This window comes from Gambusia affinis, linkage group LG05 (genome assembly GCF_019740435.1).
Source record: "Gambusia affinis linkage group LG05, SWU_Gaff_1.0, whole genome shotgun sequence".
NCBI lineage: Eukaryota > Metazoa > Chordata > Actinopteri > Cyprinodontiformes > Poeciliidae > Gambusia > Gambusia affinis.
The window spans coordinates 5700715-5719761 of record NC_057872.1 but is presented as its reverse complement, the minus strand read 5'-3'; the positions used below and the strand labels follow the sequence as shown (position 1 = coordinate 5719761).

Here is a 19047-nt window from a genome sequence, read left to right as displayed (position 1 = left end):
CAACTGGATTTCTACATGCTGACAGAAAGTTGTGCATAACTTGTATATTTGCCAGAGGACATTAGTGAAGAGAATGTCACTGAGCACTCGTCCAGAAAACCCCATGATGCAGCGTGGTGGTGGCAGTGTCATACTGTGGGGATGTAAACTGGTCAGTGTTGATGGGGTGAACAAAATTCAGGACGTTTCTGGGATAAAATCTCTTAACGCTGCAGTATGTCTGTGTTACAAAAATAAACATTGATTTTACACATTTATTAAAACTGTCACCATGTCTTGACAATAAAGTGTGAGACATGTAAAAAAAAAAAAAAACATAAAAATACAAAAATAAATCAAGCTCCTCCCAGTTCTACTATTGCCCTCTGCAAAAATCCACCACTTCCAGTCAGAAACAACCAATCAGAGCCAGGAGGAGAGGCTTAGTGCTGTCAATCAATGCTGCTCAATGTGCTAATGGCAGAGAAGCGACTCACCGTCACGAGAAAGCCGTTTATCCGTCGTCATCGGCGGCTATGCTAACTAGCCTTAGCATTTATGGCAGGGTCTGTTGTGTGGGAACCAGCTGTAGCGTAGAAAGTGTCAGGCTGTGAGCAGCGCACACACAAAGATGATTGACAGTGCAGAGAACCTTCCTCCAGGCTCTGATATTAGTTGTTCCTCACCTAGCTGTGTATTTCTGTAGTTGGCACTGGGAGAAGGCAGAGGAGATCAATTTTTTTTCTTTTTTTTCCACAGATTTTCTGTCTTATGCCATGTCTCATCAATGTTCTTCTAAGAAATGTGTAAGCCTGGGCAAGGGTTCAACTTCCCAATTTGTTTTCAGGCAAGCTGAGAAACACAGTTCCTCTGGTGCGCCATGGGTTTTCCTCTGGGTCTCCAAACCATGTCAACTGTATGGCAAATTCCATGCGCTACAATGGCCCAGTCAAAGTACAATCCTTGAATTAACTGACAAGAAGTAGCCAGATGAAAATAGATCTTCACCTATGCTCTCCTTCCAATTTAACTCATCTTTAAGAAAGATTACATAAAATCAAGAAAATCATGGACATCCCTGACTGTCCTGTTCATGAGACTGTCTTGAAAAATAGTGTCTTCAGTCAGAGGCTTCTTTAAATTTGCTGTAATACAGACCGCTATAAGATCTTTACTGCCAACAACCATTTTCAATAACTGAAGAATTTGAATGTAAGCTGCAACAACATTTAATTTCCCTCTGGGGGCAATGAAATATTTTTGAATTTGAATTTTGATATCAAACCAAGAGTAACGAAATATTTCCTTGTCTAACATAGACCGAGGTTTGTGGTCATAAGGTGATACTTTGGAACGCATTTATTATCCATAATCATTCATCATAACATCTGCGTGTTCCTTTTACATATTGTGTTTTTTGTACTGAATGTTTCTTTTCTTCGCTTTGTTTTGTTTTTTTAAACCCTGAGACACACTGAACGACCTCAAACTCTGCTCTAGCTTTAGCTTAGCATAGCTGCTACATGTCATGGAGGGACTTTTGTTCCCTCAGTGAAATTTCCAGCGCTCGGCCTGGCTGCTGGTGGACTGAGCAAGGACCATTTACCCAGAAAGCACCTCTGCTCAGCAGCTTCCTCCTGCTCGGCCGTCCCTGTGAATTATAATTCAGAGAGACGTCCCTCGTCTCGCGGACGAAACGGGAGGACGTGCGCGCGGCACAGGTTTCAGCCCGACGGGCCTTTGGTGGGCGCAGGTTTCCGACAGCCTGTCGTTTCTCAGGCGGGTACCACGCGCGGCTACCAAGCAGGAGCGCCGACGCCTTGATAACTTTTCCACAATTAGACAAGGCCCCGCACCCGGCACTCGGGAGGACTCCGACGCCGAAATCCAACGTGACATGTGTGATCACGACCCAGAGTCGTGTTTAATTAATTTTTTGCCGCAGCACGAGGCGTTCCGACCTCAGTCCCTGCAGCTCTTGTCACGGCAGAGAGAGAGAGAGAGAGAGAGAGAGAGAGAGAGAGAGAGAGAGAGAGAACTAAATCAACCTGAAATGGGACACTTGCTTTCATTTTAGAACTTGAGTGTTTTTTTATGTTTTTGTGTTTCACATCCAACTCAACAGGTGGTAAGCCCCAGTTTTTGTAGGTTTTCAGTTTAAGCACTCAGATTGAAACACAGTTTAAAAGTAAAGACAAAAAAAGATGAAAATTCAACATTTATTGAAGCGGCATTACAATGCCTTTAGCTGCCGCACATGTGTTTGCCGCTTTTGGAGTAAATGTACGTGGTAGACGGGCTTGTGCCTATTATTCTGCTGCGTGCTCCAGATGGACTGACACATGGTAAAAATGTGAAAGGCGGGATATTTGCATGTGACCTAAATCGCTCATTTCTGCTCCAACATGCCAACAGGTCAGCCTAAAAATGGAAACTGCTACAGATGCTGAGAAATTATCTGATGGAATGAGTGAAAATATGAGGAAATGTTTGAAGGGCAAAAAGCAAACTGTTTGCAAGGTGAGTAATAAGCATTATAACACATCCTTTGAATTTTTCTACATATCTCAATAGCTATTTATTGGTAATGTTAAGACATTTTTGTCAAACTCACCTCCATTGCAGTGCCCTGCAAAAAGATTCATAACACTTAACATATTTTGGCACATTACAATCACAAACCTTATTGCATTTTATTCAGATTTATACAGAATACATCTGTAGACGCAATTGTGATGTGGAAGACCAATGATACCTGGTTTTCGAAACAAGTTTAACTCACTCCCTCCAGGGGGCCTCCACCAGACCCCCCCACCCCCCATAAACTGAAAAGTGTGGAGTGCTTTTTGTATTCAGTCCCCCTTAACCTGATACTCCTGGATGAAATAACAGCATTCAGAGACAACCTGATTTCAAAGGCTAAATTTCTTTTTACTAGTAGTCAGTCAGTGAAATAATTTATTCAGATTAATCACTATGCTTGACTTTGTACCTTTTCTAAAACTATTTAAGAAAATGCTTCAAACCAAACATCTCAATTTTCATATTCAGGAAGGTTCGAAAGAAGTCATTTTGTTTCAAATGTAATTTAGAAATGATAACTATAAACTGGAAGAATAAGACATTGTTGCTATAAGTAGGCTACATAATGGACCTTACCAGAGGGGCCGCTTTTCATTGGCTGATGCACATTCTACGTGGTCACGTGGGTGGCCGTCTCACAAACACACGCTTTTCGTTAGCTAAGTACCGCATAATAGCAGTTCTGATACAACTTCTACACCTTGAAGCCTGTCTGCTACACAGTCTAACGTTAGCTAAACAGATCAATATGCAACGTGTACTGTATCTGACACACACTAAAGATTTTATTTTAGCAGAAAACGCTTTGGACTAAAGTGTTACTCGTGTTAGCCACTCTAGCACAAAGTACAGCTGGTCAATCAACCATCGCTGTGTTCAGGGAAGCGCTGATTAATAATCCAGAAATAAATATCAAGCCTGGAAACTTGATATCGTAACGGACTGGATGTTTTGTTTTTAACGTAATCTTTGCTCGTCTTGCGGGGCGCAGGCGGTTGATACGGTAACAAGTGTGCTTAAACTACAAAGAGAGACAGACTAAAAAGGTATGAATGGTTTTGAGTTGATCACCTGTTCGGGTTATTTTACCTTTGTTTACATTTGCTGTGGCTCATTACAGCCGCTGTAGTTTCTAAACGTTGGACCAATTACCCTGTTTGTTTGTGATTATACGTCATTCATAACAAACATCAAAAAGAACAAATAGATTTCATAAAATTTTAACAAACAAATGGCTTCTTTACCTTAACAGAGCTCTTTGGTTCCTCTTATCAGTCTGTAGCTTCTCATATTGAGGTCATCAAACCAAATTTCAGATCTACCATAACTGACCGACTGACACCTGCTAACCTCAGGTTTGCAACCAGCTTGTGACTGAGAAACCAGTAACCTCCTCCCAGTTGATGACATGAACTTGTTATTTCCTCTGTCCATTCTAGTAGCTGATATATTGTGAAAATCCGGTAGAAATAATGCACTAATGGAGTCATGTTTACATAGAAACAATGCGCTACGAGGCTTTGCTTGTGAGACTTGCGGTCACGTGGGTCGGTTGTGGGCGGAGCTTGGTAAGGTCCATACCATGGTTTTACCTACACATCCATCAGTACTTTTTTGTTTTTTTCAAATAATCCTGTCAGATTATTTGACAGTAACATGAGGCAAAATGTCAAAATTTTAAAGCGCACCCCTTTGAACTCCCCGCTCATCTTTTCTCTCGTGCGACTCTGCATTGATGAGCGCAGCACAAGACCTTCTGTGAACTAAGTAACCCTCCGCAGGAGAGAGGCCTTTAAGTCAAAATAGGTAACGCGATCAATCTGTGTTCTGTAACATTAAACCTTTTAGATTAATGGCAAGAGTTAACGTGGACAGACCTACGATTAATACAGCCGTTCTGTGAAGACCTAAGAGGTTTGTTAGAAAACAGTAACAATAGTTTCATAGTTTCATGGAGTACAACTCAATATTTAACCGTAAAATAGAGAGATTATGGCACAACTGCAGTTGTTTTTGGAGTTAGAAGATTTTGGGTTAATTTCCCCCTCCACATGTTATTGTGTCCTTGTTCCCAATGCATGAATGCACATCTAAAAGTAGCTGTTTCCATCCATCCATCCATTCATCCCTACTTATCCTTGCATGGTTCTAATGGACCTGGTGCCAGAAGTACCCACACGCCAAAGAAAAAAACTGCTCAGATTGGTGCGATAATTTGTTCTGTAAGTACTATTAAGTACCTTATCTAACACAAGGTGATATCTAAATACAACATCTTTGCCTTTTTTGTATGATTGGTTCATTTCTTTCCTGTATTGTACACTCAGTGAGTATGAACCTGTTCCAAAATAAACAGCACTCATAAACAAAGAAAGGTAAGCCCACCAACACACTCCATGCTCTCATGACCGGTAGGAGAGCACTGATGTTCAGCCTAAATGCGCTCGGTCGCGCGCGATTGGTCCGACGTCGCATCCAACGCGCGCGCGTTCTCCGATATTAGCATGCATGTATTTGCAGGAATAGCCTTTTGCAATTGTTCTTCTGATCTTCATTAATTCTGTAATTGTTCGCCGCCAGTGATTTTCTGCCAAGTTTTGTAAACATCAAAGCACTTGCTCATTCTCTCTGAAACCAGACCTAGCCCATTAAATTAGCATGCATATTGCATCTTGAGCTCAATAAGTTGCCTAATTAATTGTGAGAGGCAACAACAGCTCCTGCTTGTTGTGGGGTATAAAAAGTAGTTTGTCTCCCTTAGCTTGTGTGGTCACGGTGTCTGTCCTGCTGCACAAAATGTGAGTCACTGCAGCCGTCAGATGTGTATGTGATGGTGATCCAGTGTTTTTCCCTTTGCCTATTAACGGCCAGGTTCTCTTTGATGTGGTCAGGATCAGTTGTGGCATGTAAATCTGCCTGCTGTGTTATCTCCTTTACCTGCCAAAGGCTCCACCTGAGTCCATCCACCTGATGGATGCATTAAACAACCAACAAACGCTCAGTGTTTTGTTTTTTTATTATTATTATTCTTTCTGATCAGTTCATCACATCGCAGTTTACTTTAACTGCGCAAAACTTTAGTCAATATTTCACTGATGTGGAAAAAAAACCCAAACATGTTTCTGTTAAAACAAGAAATGCAATTAAAATCACACGTGAATAAGTTTGTTCGTTGAAAAACGTGACCCTCCCAACTACTTCCTGTGTTCTTCTTCCTCTTTGTGGTTTGCACCAGCAGCAAACATTCGGTTGTTGAACATGTGACCCGTGTGATGCGAAAACAGCGTTTCCGTTGCAGTTTTGTGAAATAAACCCATTTTGATACAGTCACACAAACCCCCTCCTGATCCAATCGGCAAAACCTTTGATCAAAAACAAGATTTTTTGAAATTGTTGCGTTTCCAGCTGATTTATTTTCGGGACGTCAAATCGTGCAGTTATATGATAAATTACAGAAATTATTCACATTAGAAAAATCCCATAATCACAGTGGAGTGAGACTTTTAAATAGATTTTCTTAGCATTTGGTGTAGCTCCATTTTATACTGTATGATTTTGGTGAAATGTTTTTGGCACAATATGTTGCAGGAATTTGAACCCTTAGGCTATTTGAAAACATTTGAACAGACATTTAATCAAACCCACATTTCTGTATTATGTTGATGAATATTGTTGAGTTTTTATTATTATTATTATTATTATTATTATTATTATTATTATTATTATTATTATTATTATTATTATTATTCCAGTTGTAGCATGAATATAACATCTTGCAAAAAAAAAAATGCTGATCATATATAATTTGATATCCAGGACTTACATGAGTATAAAAGTGAGTGTAACCTTTTAACCTGAACTATATTTCATCAGAATATACACATTTAATCCCATCTGGTGGCTGGCATTGCCTCCCTGCATTAAGCTTTGTCAAACCTCCTTCCGTTTTCCATCTTTTCAAAAGATGCATGTTAATAATGTATATCCAGATTTTAATGGTAGATTTCTGCAAATTGTTATTATCACGTTTGCTTTTATTCATGGGGAGGAAATATAGGCTAAAATTTGAGGCGATGGAGATTCAGAGTGATAACAGAAATCCACCAGATCACCAGGAATAAAATGCATTTATGTTGTCACCATGTTTGTAACAAAGGTGTGTTGTCTGTGCACAAAAAAAAAATAATCCTCAAGGACAATTTGTAAACCAACAGCCTGAGGTCATTATTTTATCCCCTAGAGAGGATTCATCATCTATTGTACTGCTCAATGACTATCTCACAGTCCTGAATGTAAAAAAAGAAAAAAAAAACACCTGGTCAGACTCTTGACATTGTGCTGAATGGCCACTGTAATATCCTAAACTCCAAACAGAAAATTCCCATAAAAAAAATAAGAAACAGACCCTTGGGAAAAGTGTCCTGGGTCAAATGATCCCCGAGAGACAAAAAAAAAAAAGGCCTGAAAAACAAGCAGAATAAATCACTCAATACAACATATGAAAGCATGTTTGTATCCTTGTCTTAGTGAAAACATAGTGTGTGTCCATCGTCCACGTGCCGCTTATCGGTGGACGGTTAATTATCCTTTGTGGAGGGCGACACTAGCCTGGAGGCCAGGCCACGCTGGTCTCTGTGAGCACAATACCTGTAAACAGCGAGGAACTAATTGAAAACACTGTCACATAATGGAAAAGATGATGAATGGAGAGCCGGGATTCTAATCAGAAAATCCCGTATCTGCCAATAGGTAAAGAATGGGTACGAAATAATATGTGTACTGATGTGTGTCTGAGTGTGTGTGTCTCACAGGTGTACATATACATGTCTAAATGTTGGCGCACACAAATGACAGGGAGTGCAGTTAATATGTTTCTATCAGTTTATTTCAGCATCGTGTCTCCTGTTGTCAACTGATCTCGAGCAATAATGCCTCTGAAGTTAAAACTGCAGCTTTGTTCGTCCTTTGTTGTAACGAAATGAAGCAAAGTGTGGAAATGTCCCCCAATAAAGTCAGAATTTTGGGCAAAGTTTACACAAGGCTTCTGTCTGGAGACCGCCGGCATTTTCAGATTTCAGATATTGTTAATAATAATTTTTCATTTTTAGAGTCAGCGGTGGTTGTGATTTCAGGATGTTGTCGAAACACGCATTTTGACCCTTGGCCTCCACGTCCCTAGCTCCCAGAAAACTCAGATGAAGGAAGTCCTCATGTTACAAGTATCAGAAGTCACTTCAAGCTGAGCAGGTTAAGTAGCAAACACAGCACCATGCTATCCGCCATTGTTTTTATCTGCCCAGGCATGCTCAGAGCAAATCGTGCAGTCTTTCGTTCTGCGCACTTGCGGAGTGCTTCACACCTTATCGCCATTTCAAAGACCCATCTGTGGCAAAGCTTCATCTTCTTGTCTTAAGATGTTGCTTCAGTATTTCCGCTTCTATTTAGTCTCAATGTCATTCAGGTTGGGAAGTGCACCAGTATGTCCTGTAGCAAAATATCCCCACAACTTGATGCTTTTATCACTTCACTTCTCAGTGAAGTGACTGACTTTCCCATTTTTCTTTCTCATTTTTCTTGAATGATGGTCATTATGGCCATAAACCACAATTTGTGGTTTAGGTTTGGTTGTTGGACTCTGTGTCGTTGTGCGATGAACTGGACACTTACAACCCTGCAAAGATGAAACATGGACAGACGGACGGAGTGATTAGCCACCCTTGTCCGGTCAATTTCACTCCTAAACATCAGATTGCTCAAGAGACTTCTTGAAGATCTGACTGAAGATGTGGGCCAGTCTGTCCATCAGGAAGGATCGATGGGCATTTCCTTCTCATCCAGAAGACCATGATTTACAAATCATGGTCCATCAGTAGGTTTGATTGCAGCTTCCTCCTGCCACATGTTGATGTTCCCCTGGGCAAGGTACTTAACCCCAAAATTGCCTACCGATCTGCGTATTGTTGCACACGCAGATCATGCGTTTGTGAGTGCAAATGGGTGAATGTGACTCTGGTGCAAAGCACTTTGAGTGCTCAAAATGATTGGAAAATCGCTGTGTAAGTTCAGTTAGTCCATTCAATGTGTTTTAAGTGTTTCTAACATGAAAAGCTTTACAAAGTAGTAAAGGTTACAGTGCTCAATCAATCAAATGTAGAAATGTAGCGTTTCAGAACCAGACCCACGTCATACTTTGTTGGTCCTATTTCTACTCGTTTCCTTCGTTGGTCTTTCCATATCCGACATCAATCCCAAACTGGACCTTTAATTGCAGAGATGCCTTTCATATGCTCTTTATTTCATATACAGGACAACAGTTGAGTCCAACTATCCTGTATCTGAAATTGCTGGTCTTTCTGGGTCACTCAGCCTTGCTCTAGTCCCTCTCCGCTGCCACTCGTTCCGTTTCCTCAGGCCATGAAAGCAGGTCCGCACAGCCACATAACCCCGAGGCGATGGGTAAACTCAGGCAGGTCTTGAGCTCGGAGGTGCCGCTTCGTATTTGCAGTTTTGCGGTCTGAAGACCCTTGGTGATGGGCCTGGACGTGATGGGATAGGAGTAGAACTAATCCAGTGGACTGGTTGGGGCGGGTTGGGACTCTGGTGTCCCATTAAGTTTTGCCTGGAGGATCATAAGGTTACAATTCTGAGAGTCTGGACTAACCCTGGACAGTGTGAGCTGACACACAGAGATATCAGTCGAACTACCAGAGAGTAAAGAGCGGTTGTGGTATCAGAGTGACAGCAGGGGGAAAAAAATTCCCTGGATTGTGAAAGGACTTTTCAAAGCTAGAAAGAAATTAACCGTTAGACTTTCCTGACAGTTTCTGCTTTGATATATTACTGGAGAAAATCAAGAAACGTTAGATAATGAATTTGTTACAAGATCAAATTCTTAAAGGCCTTCATGATCAGCTGTGATAAAAGACTTTGGGAAACATTAATTTCAGATGTAAAAACTATACAGTAAAAAAAAAACTTAGGCTGTTTAGTTTTGATTAATTTAAATAACATTGTCACAAGGATGTTTACGCTGCAATGCATTCTTGGTAGATGACGTACGCGAGGTCCTACAGCGCTAGCTCCGTCCATTCGAAACACTAACTTTTGCGTGATATGCAACACTCAACCTTTTCAATCTGAACGTTTGAAATAAAAGGCAATCGAGAAATGACAAGAGGAAATGAAAATGAGGAGCACCAAATGGAGGAGGAGGAAAGACTCAGCAGAAAAAGATCCTGCTTAGAAATGCCAATCCGTCGTTATGCTGCAAAGAGCTTCGCTTTCCAACTCAAGCTGTTTACGTTTAGCATCGGACTCAAATCATTTTCTAACATATGTTAGGATGTCGTGTTACAACGACGTAAAGATGCCTCACTGTCACTTCAAGCACATTCATTATCTTCCAGTTTGTTTTGATTTTGTGTTAGCTCCTGCTACTGGTGTTAGCTCTTTACAGGAGACTCAAAGCCAATCACACCCATTTGTTTCAACAGGTATGTTGTGTAGAGTGGCAGGTGAAAACTTTCAGTCCGTTCGCCTCAATCCAGACACTTTGTCCCGGTTAAACTCCACAACCTCGACTTCTCTTGCTTTGTTTGTCCACTGGACTCCACTTTAACCTACACATCGGCCCAGCATGCATTGCACAGGCGAGAAAAAATGGCAATCTCCATAGGTGATAAATATAAAATACAAGATTTTGAATAAAGTGTTGGAAAACAATAAAAGGCAAGCGGGAACATAAAAGTTATTTACTACTTTGACAAGAATGTCTCCCTCTGTTTTTCATCCCCCGTCTTAATCGGAGTTTACAGCTCAGGATCACATCCTTCTTGATCATTCAAACATTTTCTAGGTGTGACCTTTAAGACAAACCTACTCCCTGCAGGCACAATTACTCAAATAAGAGCTGATGTAATGAGACTCTATGATGTCCTCAGGAAATGCCCTTGTTAGCTTCCCTTTTTTTTTTCTGTGTTGGGATGTTATAAGGTATTAATTGCCCCCATCCCAAACCGTCTTTATTGAATATGACAATCAAAACAGGCCTTGTCTTTGTATCTAACAACTTGACGGCAAGTGAAGGATTGCAATGGGGAAGGGGGGGAGAAGAATAATTAAAATCAAATTACTGACCAGTCAATTTGGCACCACATGTAGAAGTGTGAAAGTATAGCAAACACTAATCTTCACGTGAGTATTTTGACACTGACCCGCTTTAGCCTTCGGGAGACGGATGAATGCAGGAGCAACGTTTCCTCAGGTCCAACTTTTTACCGCACAATGCTGATGCATTAAAGTGGAGCTCTACAGAACCTGCACAATGCGCGCTCTCGAGCAAGCCGTGTGACGGTGCTGATGTATCTCGTAACTGTGTTGCGGTTCAAGTAATTCAGAAGGACAACAGGCCTGGTGCCACGGCCATGTATATAATATCAGCCTGGTAATGTTTGCAGCCGTAAAATGATTGGTTTTACGGAACGGCCTCAATGTAAGCAAAATGTTATTGTGGACGCGAGAATAGCCATGTTCTTGAAGGACACGGTGCTTTGAAAAAAGTATTTGTACTCTTGAACTCTTCCCACCTTTTGCCAAGTTACAGCCACAAACGACAACAAATTCGACGACACAATGAAATTCAATTTGTCTCATAAGAAATGTCGTCTTGAGGCTCTTTACAAAACGCAGATTCAGTTTGTATACATAGAGACAAAGTTATGATGAAGTCAACTCAGTCCAGTCACATAAACACATGGCTTAGATCCTAGTAATGAAATAATTCAGTTTCTTATGCCAACTGCTAGAGCTGGTAGCCGGTTCGACCTGAAAGAACGTGGATCAACAATGTGAGGATTTCATGGGGTTGTGATGGCTTATGTTTCATTCACAAAATAAATTTACAGTTTTGGATTTTCATTTTTCACCTAAAATCTTTATCCTTTTCATTAGCCTAACTCTTTAGTTGACTATTTGGAGAGCACACATATAGTTGACTTTATTTCTAGGTCAGTTGTACTTTTCTTGGTGGTTAATATGCAGCATATTGATTTCTTTGTGTTTTCAGTTGCCAGTTAAATCGGAGTTGCAGGTGGAGAGCCACGAAAGAAAGCTGTCCTGATTGGAAGGAGAGGGGAAGTTTGTTTTGATCATTTGTTCAGCTTTTTCTTTCCCTGTAGACGTCTAGTTCTGATCCAGTCGTGTTGGTTGAGGTTATTTTTTAGCGCTATTCTGACCAGTATTGGTTTGTCAGTTAAATCTTTGTATGTTAGTTTCTGAGTCATCGTGTGTCGGCAGTGGTCTGATCAGTCACCGTTTAAGTTCCCAGTCGTGTTTTGTCCAGTCGGTTTGTGTTTGAGTTCCTTGTCTTACTACCCGAGTGAAAATCAGTTATGTTTTGAGCCCAATTTCTATTCTTTTGAAACAGTTTTGGATTTTGATGTAAATATATTAAGAATCCTTTTTGGGAGACTTGCAGCACGTTCTGTGCGATACCTGAGCCTGTAACGTTGTGGTACGCTAACCAAGTGCTTGAAACTCGAAATCTTTAATCGTCGGTGTGAATCTCCACTGCGCTCCCACCGTTAGGAACCTGCGCAGCTTAACCACGAGAGTCCGTTTTCAAATAGCTATTGAGATATTTGAATGAGAGCCACGTTTCTGCCATCATCCACTCTGCACTTTACCAAAGCGGGTCTGAGTGCGAGCTGTTTGAACTAAACGTATTAAAGCTTTTCATTTTCTCAAGAACATCTGCCTTCGCTTCAGAATGCTCACTTGCAAATGTCTGAGTCGAAGCACCAATCTGAAATCATGTCATGTCTGAATCTACGATAAAGCATTATTTATTCCTGCTGTGGCAGAGTGAGAGAATCTGCCAGGAGGCAGCGCAGCGCCGTCCTCTGTTCCAGAAATAACGGCTCTCGTATGGCTCTCAAGTTATTGCAGGGACGGATATTATGTGCTTCAGTTCCTCCCAGTAATAAGTAGCATTAGTGGGAGACGAGCCAATGATTCGAATCCCTGCGAAAATGTCAATATAAGGGGCAGTATTGAATTGCCTGGTGCTTTTTGGTCTTTCAGACGTCTAAAGAGTGAGACGATGATTATGTGCCGTAATCATTACATTTCGACCGATTGTTTTTGCTTTCCGCCCTGCCGAGAAGCCTCGGAGGTAGGAAGTCATCCATGACTAGCATGTCTTGTTACAGCCGTCTCTTCAGCAGAGATCTTAGGCAGCAGAGACAAAAATAAATCATTCTGCTCCCCATTCAAAATCACTTGACCAGCTCCCTTTGCTCTCCAGACCTAATGGTCTGACAAAGTAAGGTTTGTCAGTCAAAGAGTCCTGTCCTCTGAGCTCTGAATAGTTTAGATTTGACAAGCCGAAGAGGTCACCTTCAATGGCAAATACATGCTTCTTTTCAACAGATTGTCCAACGTTGTGCCGCTCTCCTTTTACCCACATTGTGAACTCAGTGGACGTTAGACGACAAAGTCTCCGGTTGGAGACGACTTCTGGTTTTGGCTTTGGACAAAAGTGCGTGATCGTGCCCTCGCTGTTGTTTTCCTCCACGGGACATTTTTGTTTCAGCACAAACCTTGAAGCGGTGGTGCCCTTTATTTGCAGTTAGATAAAAGAAGACTTATATCTTTCAGAGCTCGTGAATTGATTTGATTCAAGGGAGAATGACCAAAACCGGTATATTCCGACAGCGGAGAACTAATCAAGATAACCGATGTTCTTTATGGTTTCCCTAAATTCTTTTTAGATAATTTCTATATATACACCAACTCTCACACTTTGATGATTACTAGTTGTTTTTTTTGGTTTGTTTGTTGTTGTTGATTTCGTGCTTCTGAGTTTATTGGCTCCCATCTGTTGGGAAGGAGTCTGCATTTCTTCCTGCAGGTATTTTGGTACTTCAATGTTCCCTGTTATTGACTGCGAGTTACTTCCTGCCTCAGGGAAGATGGGATGAAATAAAAGCAGGGACTTGGAGGACATTTATCACTTTTCAGATTAATGGTCAAATTTTAGATGTGTGGCTATATTAAACTGGTCAGTTTAAAAAAAAAATTGTTTAATAATTGCACATTAATTCATTTGTAGTTATGTGATTAAATTTTATTTCATAAGCTTAATTTCATATTTCACAATATTCAGTAAGCATTGTAAATAATAATAATAATAATAATAATAATAATAATCACACAATATTTGATTACATGTATTTTTTGTGTTTATTTTTGCTCATCTAAGTTTCTAGATGATCTAGATCTTTATTAAGTAATCCACAACTTCCTGTTTCTTTGGAGCATATATTATAGGAAATATGTTTTTTTCTTTAACTACTTCATCTGTAATGTGATGTTTTGTAAATGTAAATATTCTTTTTTATGTAAACCAACCAGAGGAAGAAGAGCTGATGCAGCATGCTGCTCTCGATAAACATAAACATTTTAGTGACCGAAAAACAAACAATGAAACAGACATTTTCCATTCATGTGCCATAGAAACAAAGACAGTTTGCAAAACTCCATATTTTAGAAAAAGGGTTTTGCTTTTTTGCGACAAAATAAAAACTGAGTGTGATTAACATTTATTTTCCTAATAAATTGTTAAAGACATATTAGTGGGATTAGTGGTAGAACAATACTGTGATTCTGAGAATGGATACATTTTCACATTACTCCTGTTCCTTTGTATAAAGAGACATTTAAGCTCCACTACCTCTCAGACAAATGGCTTCTTGATAGATTTGGGGAAAATGTAAACATTTTATTTTAATTTGACTGATATGACCAGAAGACATAAAAACATAATCAAGTAGTTAATCAACTGGAGGATAACGAACCTCCTATCAGGCCTATCACTCAAGCATCATGTTATTTGAAATTGTAGGAATCTGTAAGTTCAAATCTAGTGGACTCAGTACAATGGATCATCACAGAACACATTTGAATTGAACTGAGCTGGACAAAGAGAGGAGAGGCTAATCACTGAAGAATTTATTTATAGTGAATGTTTTCTGCTTCATAATTTCAGCCATCTTAGAATTTGACTTCATCGGTATGCGGCGTGTGGAAAAATGGCGCCATGACTTGGCATTAGATGATCAAAGCAGCCAATTAAACTGCTGAAAACACTGGTTGCAAAGCAGGTAATGCCAGTTTTGAATGTGAGTTTCTAAAAGTCCCACGGTGAAGAAAAGGACTAAAAGAAACAGGGAACCAATTATGATAACGAGGCTGTTCCTCCGGAAGGGATGGAAATAATGACGGCGGTTTTCCGTAGCTCCGTTCTGCCTGATTTGCCCTCGTCGTCCGGGCCAAGATACTCGCAGACAGCACTTCTTTGCCTTAAGCAACATTATTAATTCGTAATAATAATAAAAATATATATATATTAAAAAAACAGAACGTGGGAGAGCAAGAGAGAAGAAGTGCGGCAGCAGGAGGACGTTTCCTTGAACATGCACTTACATCCAGTCCGATGCGCATTTGCACAGCGAGTATACATGCCTGTCTGAGTTCACAAGCCGATCCTCCCCTCCAGGTCGGGGAGAAGCGGCTCGGTCTTCTCGCAGTCCCCGGGGCACGGCCTTCGTACAGGCGGGCGGGCCGCACATTAGACACATATGGTGCCGGAACAGATTTGGGAAATAAGCTGTCATCAAATAATCAAATCAGTTATGTTTCAGGGAGCAGTGGCGTGCAGGACGCTTTTCCGTTTTCCCGTGGAACGCTTTTGGAGTGTGTGCTTGGGGAGCAAAGGCTGGCCTCTTTACAAACACGCTTTACTTTTCTATTATGTGAAAATAAGATTCATTTTATGCAAACAAAACCCATTAGTGTGAAGGAATTTCAAAGATGGAGGAAGGATTGTGTCTTGGTGACCTTGAGGTGACCTTGAGGTGACCTCTCCACATCGTCTTGCTTTTGTTGTATCTGATTCTTGGTTTTTCGTGAAACTAAATCTAAGCATGATTTTCCCTAAAACAAATTCTGAACTCAATACATTTGGAACTATTTCAATCTAGCTTTAAGGGTTTTTTTTATTAGAGGCATCTCCCCGCTGATACGACGGCTGCTGATCAATTGTCGCTGATCCAGAGAGAAGCGCTCGAATTAAATAATCAGAGCCTTAGCCGAGCGGCGGCTGGAGATGATGCACACTATGCAAGCACTAGAAAAGACAAGCCGCGCTCCCTGTGCCCTGTCTGCACTCATCCCATCAACGTCAACAGATCGAAGCGTCCTCTCTGAGAAAACGAGAGGAAGGGGGTGGAGGGTGGGGGGGAAAGGGAAGAAAGATGGAAAGAAAAAAAAAACATGTACCACTCCGCCCACCAAACCCCAGGCTCTGCTTTTTTTAACCCGCGCCTCCCGCTTCAGCCTGCTACCCTCCACCACCACCACCACCACCACCACCCCTCTCCACTTGCAACCCAAGGCCATGCATCCAGGCTGTGCATGACAGCTCGCTGCCACAAATGTTTTTTCCGACGCATCCACTTCTCCGAGCCTATCAGCAGATTAAACCTCCCCGCAAACCTCCGGTGGAGGATGCCTCTCACTTTCTCTCTCTCTCTGTTTTTTTTTTTTTTTATTTGAATGTGTCAACAATTTCTGGCTGGCTGGCCAGACACCACGTCCTGGCTATGTCTGCTCGGTTCATTCGTGTGCCGCTTCGTGTGTGTGTGTAGGTGTGTGTGTAGTTGCTTGTGTACATGTGAATATGTTCATGTTTTCTTTTCCCAACATGAAAAAGGCCATGTCATTCTTCCAGAACTTAATCAGGGGCTACACACAGGGGGGAACGAAGGGGGCTGCTGCGGCACGGGCCTCCTGATCATGTTAATGAGGTCCCCTGGCTATGCAGTCATTGAAGTATAATTGACTTGTTCGTCTCTTATCTCCCTAATAGACACTCCGACCCGGAGCACGTTTATTTTGCTATGAGAAACGTCAAGAAGGATTGGAAGTTTCCTCCGCGTGCCCATTAAAACTGAAGGCATGCCACCCTGTGTTCGGCTGCCATTGGCTCCCTGCCTCATTATGCAGATGCCAAACGTAAATAAATGATTTGCAGATCGCTGCTGCCCCCACCAACCTCCCCCCTGCCCCTCACCCTGTCTATCCTTCCCAAACTGTTGTGCTCGCTCCTGCTGCCCAGGATGAGAAAAAGGAGGACAGGAAAGAGAGAGGGGAGGGAGGGAGGAAGGAAGGGGAGGTAAACACAGAACCGCCCCGTGAAGCACCATGACAATTCGTCCCCGCTCTGGAGCAAAATAAATAATACGTAGGTAGTAATTATAACGAGACGCCGGCCCCTGACTTGAAAACCTGGCGAAGCGCATTGATGTTGTTACAGCTGCGTATGTCTCCTGGCTTTCAGGACCCATCAGACTCAAGCGGAGCTGTGTGTATCGTAGGGCGGCGGAGGAGGGCGGGGGACCCGAGAGGAGATGTGTTAGTGGGCGCACGGGCGCCAGGCGTCTGGGGGCCAACCAGTGAGTACGGTGTCACCCTCGTAGATGTGAGGGGGAACATCTGTGCGAATCGGCCGCCCACAGTCCCTGCATGTCCACCATGTCTTCTCAGGACAGGGTCGCAGAGAAATTGTGGATTTTTCTGTGTTTTAGCTGGAGACACTTCTTCTTTTGTTTTTGTTTTTGCTCTCGTGTATGGGGTCACTTAGGATTCAAACTAGGAGCAGTAAATATCTGACATAGTCTTTACCGATCTTTAGGTTGCATTCACACCAGCCCTGGTTGGTCCTCCTTAATCGAAAACTAGTTCGTTTGTTTCAAGAGTTCGGTTCGTTTGGGGAGGCTTGAATGAGTAACTGAACTCTAATGCCGACCAAAACAAAAAGCTAACTCTGTGGGTGTGCTGTGGTGGCGCAGGGGATAGCACAACCCACATTTTGAGGCCTTGAGTCCTCGACGCGGCTGTCAAGGGTTCGATTCCTGGACCCGGCGACATTTGCCGCATGTCTTCCCCCCTCTCCCTCCCTGTTTCCTGTCAGCCTGCTGTCATATAAGGGACACTAGAGCCCACAAAAGACCCACTGGAGGGAAAAAAAAAAAAAGCTAACTCTGGTCTGCCTGCGAACCCAGGTCTCGGTTAGGTTGAAGTGAACTCTAACGCAGTTCAAATGTATATGTGGACGCAAGCGGAGCAGAGACTGCTCCAAAAACAGGACGCAAACTATAGCGCAGGGCATTCTGGGTAAATGCAGCCAACAAAAACGTCAGAATCTCGTGCTAAAGGGAGAAACGGATCGTGGTCTTTTCCCAAAGATAAAAGAAGTTGTACAACTGCTAAAATCTGACAAAACTTCATTTTTGCTTACAGTTTGTGAAGAAAGGATTTGAGTCCAGAGGACATGTCATTTCCCTCAGCGGCTCTTGGTACAGCGCCGCCACAGGAGAGGGACGAAAGAGGCTCTCCAAAGGGATTGGTTCGTCTGACACAGTGCAGTGTGAAAGGAAACTGTAGCAGCTGAATATGTAACAAACGCTACAATTGGTAGCATTGGTAGTTGGTTCCTAATCGAATCGAGTCTACTGGACTATCACCTGTGGAAACACCTTAAATCTTGATTAGGTTGCTATAGAGGTTGGAGATAATGACTTGTCCAACAAGAGCCAACACAAAAGCTGACTTGTTTTAACTCAAATGTCACATGTGAACTGTATGGTATATATTTTTAAAGATGAACAGGAAATTAAAATTGAAGGTATCAGTGTCTCTCTGTTGTCCTCTTAGGGAAATTTCCTTGCAGCGAGGTGGGAAGAAAAGAGAAAAAAATCACCACAAACACAGAAACAATCACACAACAACACTGGAAGAACGGTGAGAAGTTTATGAAATAACTGTAAGAATATCAATGAAACAGAGTGAATGAAAAACTCAGGTCCGAATGGTGCATCATCTGTCATCGTCCTGTGTGAAACATGAGCTTAGAAAAAAATCATTCCTTTTTAGATATAACAATCTGATAACAGTGAAGTAGCTTTTCAGTTTAAAATAACCCATATTTTTTTACTGCTGGCTCTCAACTATTGAGAAATGATCACTTCCTGGAGCCGTGGACTCTGTTGAAGTTTAAATTTTTACTCAATCGCCAACATTTGGCCGTAACGTTTATAATGCGCCAGATCCACGCTGTGAAGCGTACCGACACCTGCCTGTGCTGTAAACAACCATCCTCCATCTGAACAAGATGGCCGTTCATGCTAATTCAACAATGAATTCAGTATTTGGAAGCGTAGCTAGCGCAAACTGAATGACTTTGTTCACTTCTTCCGCTGCCATTGCTAAAATTACAGACAGACTACAATTCTAAAACAGAGCATAAAATCATTCACAATATATTATTGTTTGTTGTTTGGGCTGGTTAAAATTCTGCCAGAGGAATCCAAGACAATGGGAGAAATCACAAGTGGAGCACTGAAGGGAGATGAGAATTGTGTGGAA

At 41.8% G+C, this 19047-nt stretch overlaps 1 long non-coding RNA gene across 1 annotated transcript; it reads left to right on the top strand.

Moving 5' to 3' along the window:
- Positions 1–2003: 2003 nt before the first annotated feature.
- Positions 2004–18286, top strand: LOC122831743. Its single transcript, XR_006370753.1, has 3 exons — positions 2004–2107; positions 2395–2499; positions 17923–18286. It is a non-coding gene; the product is annotated as an uncharacterized LOC122831743 (long non-coding RNA).
- The last annotated feature ends 761 nt before the right edge of the window (positions 18287–19047 follow it).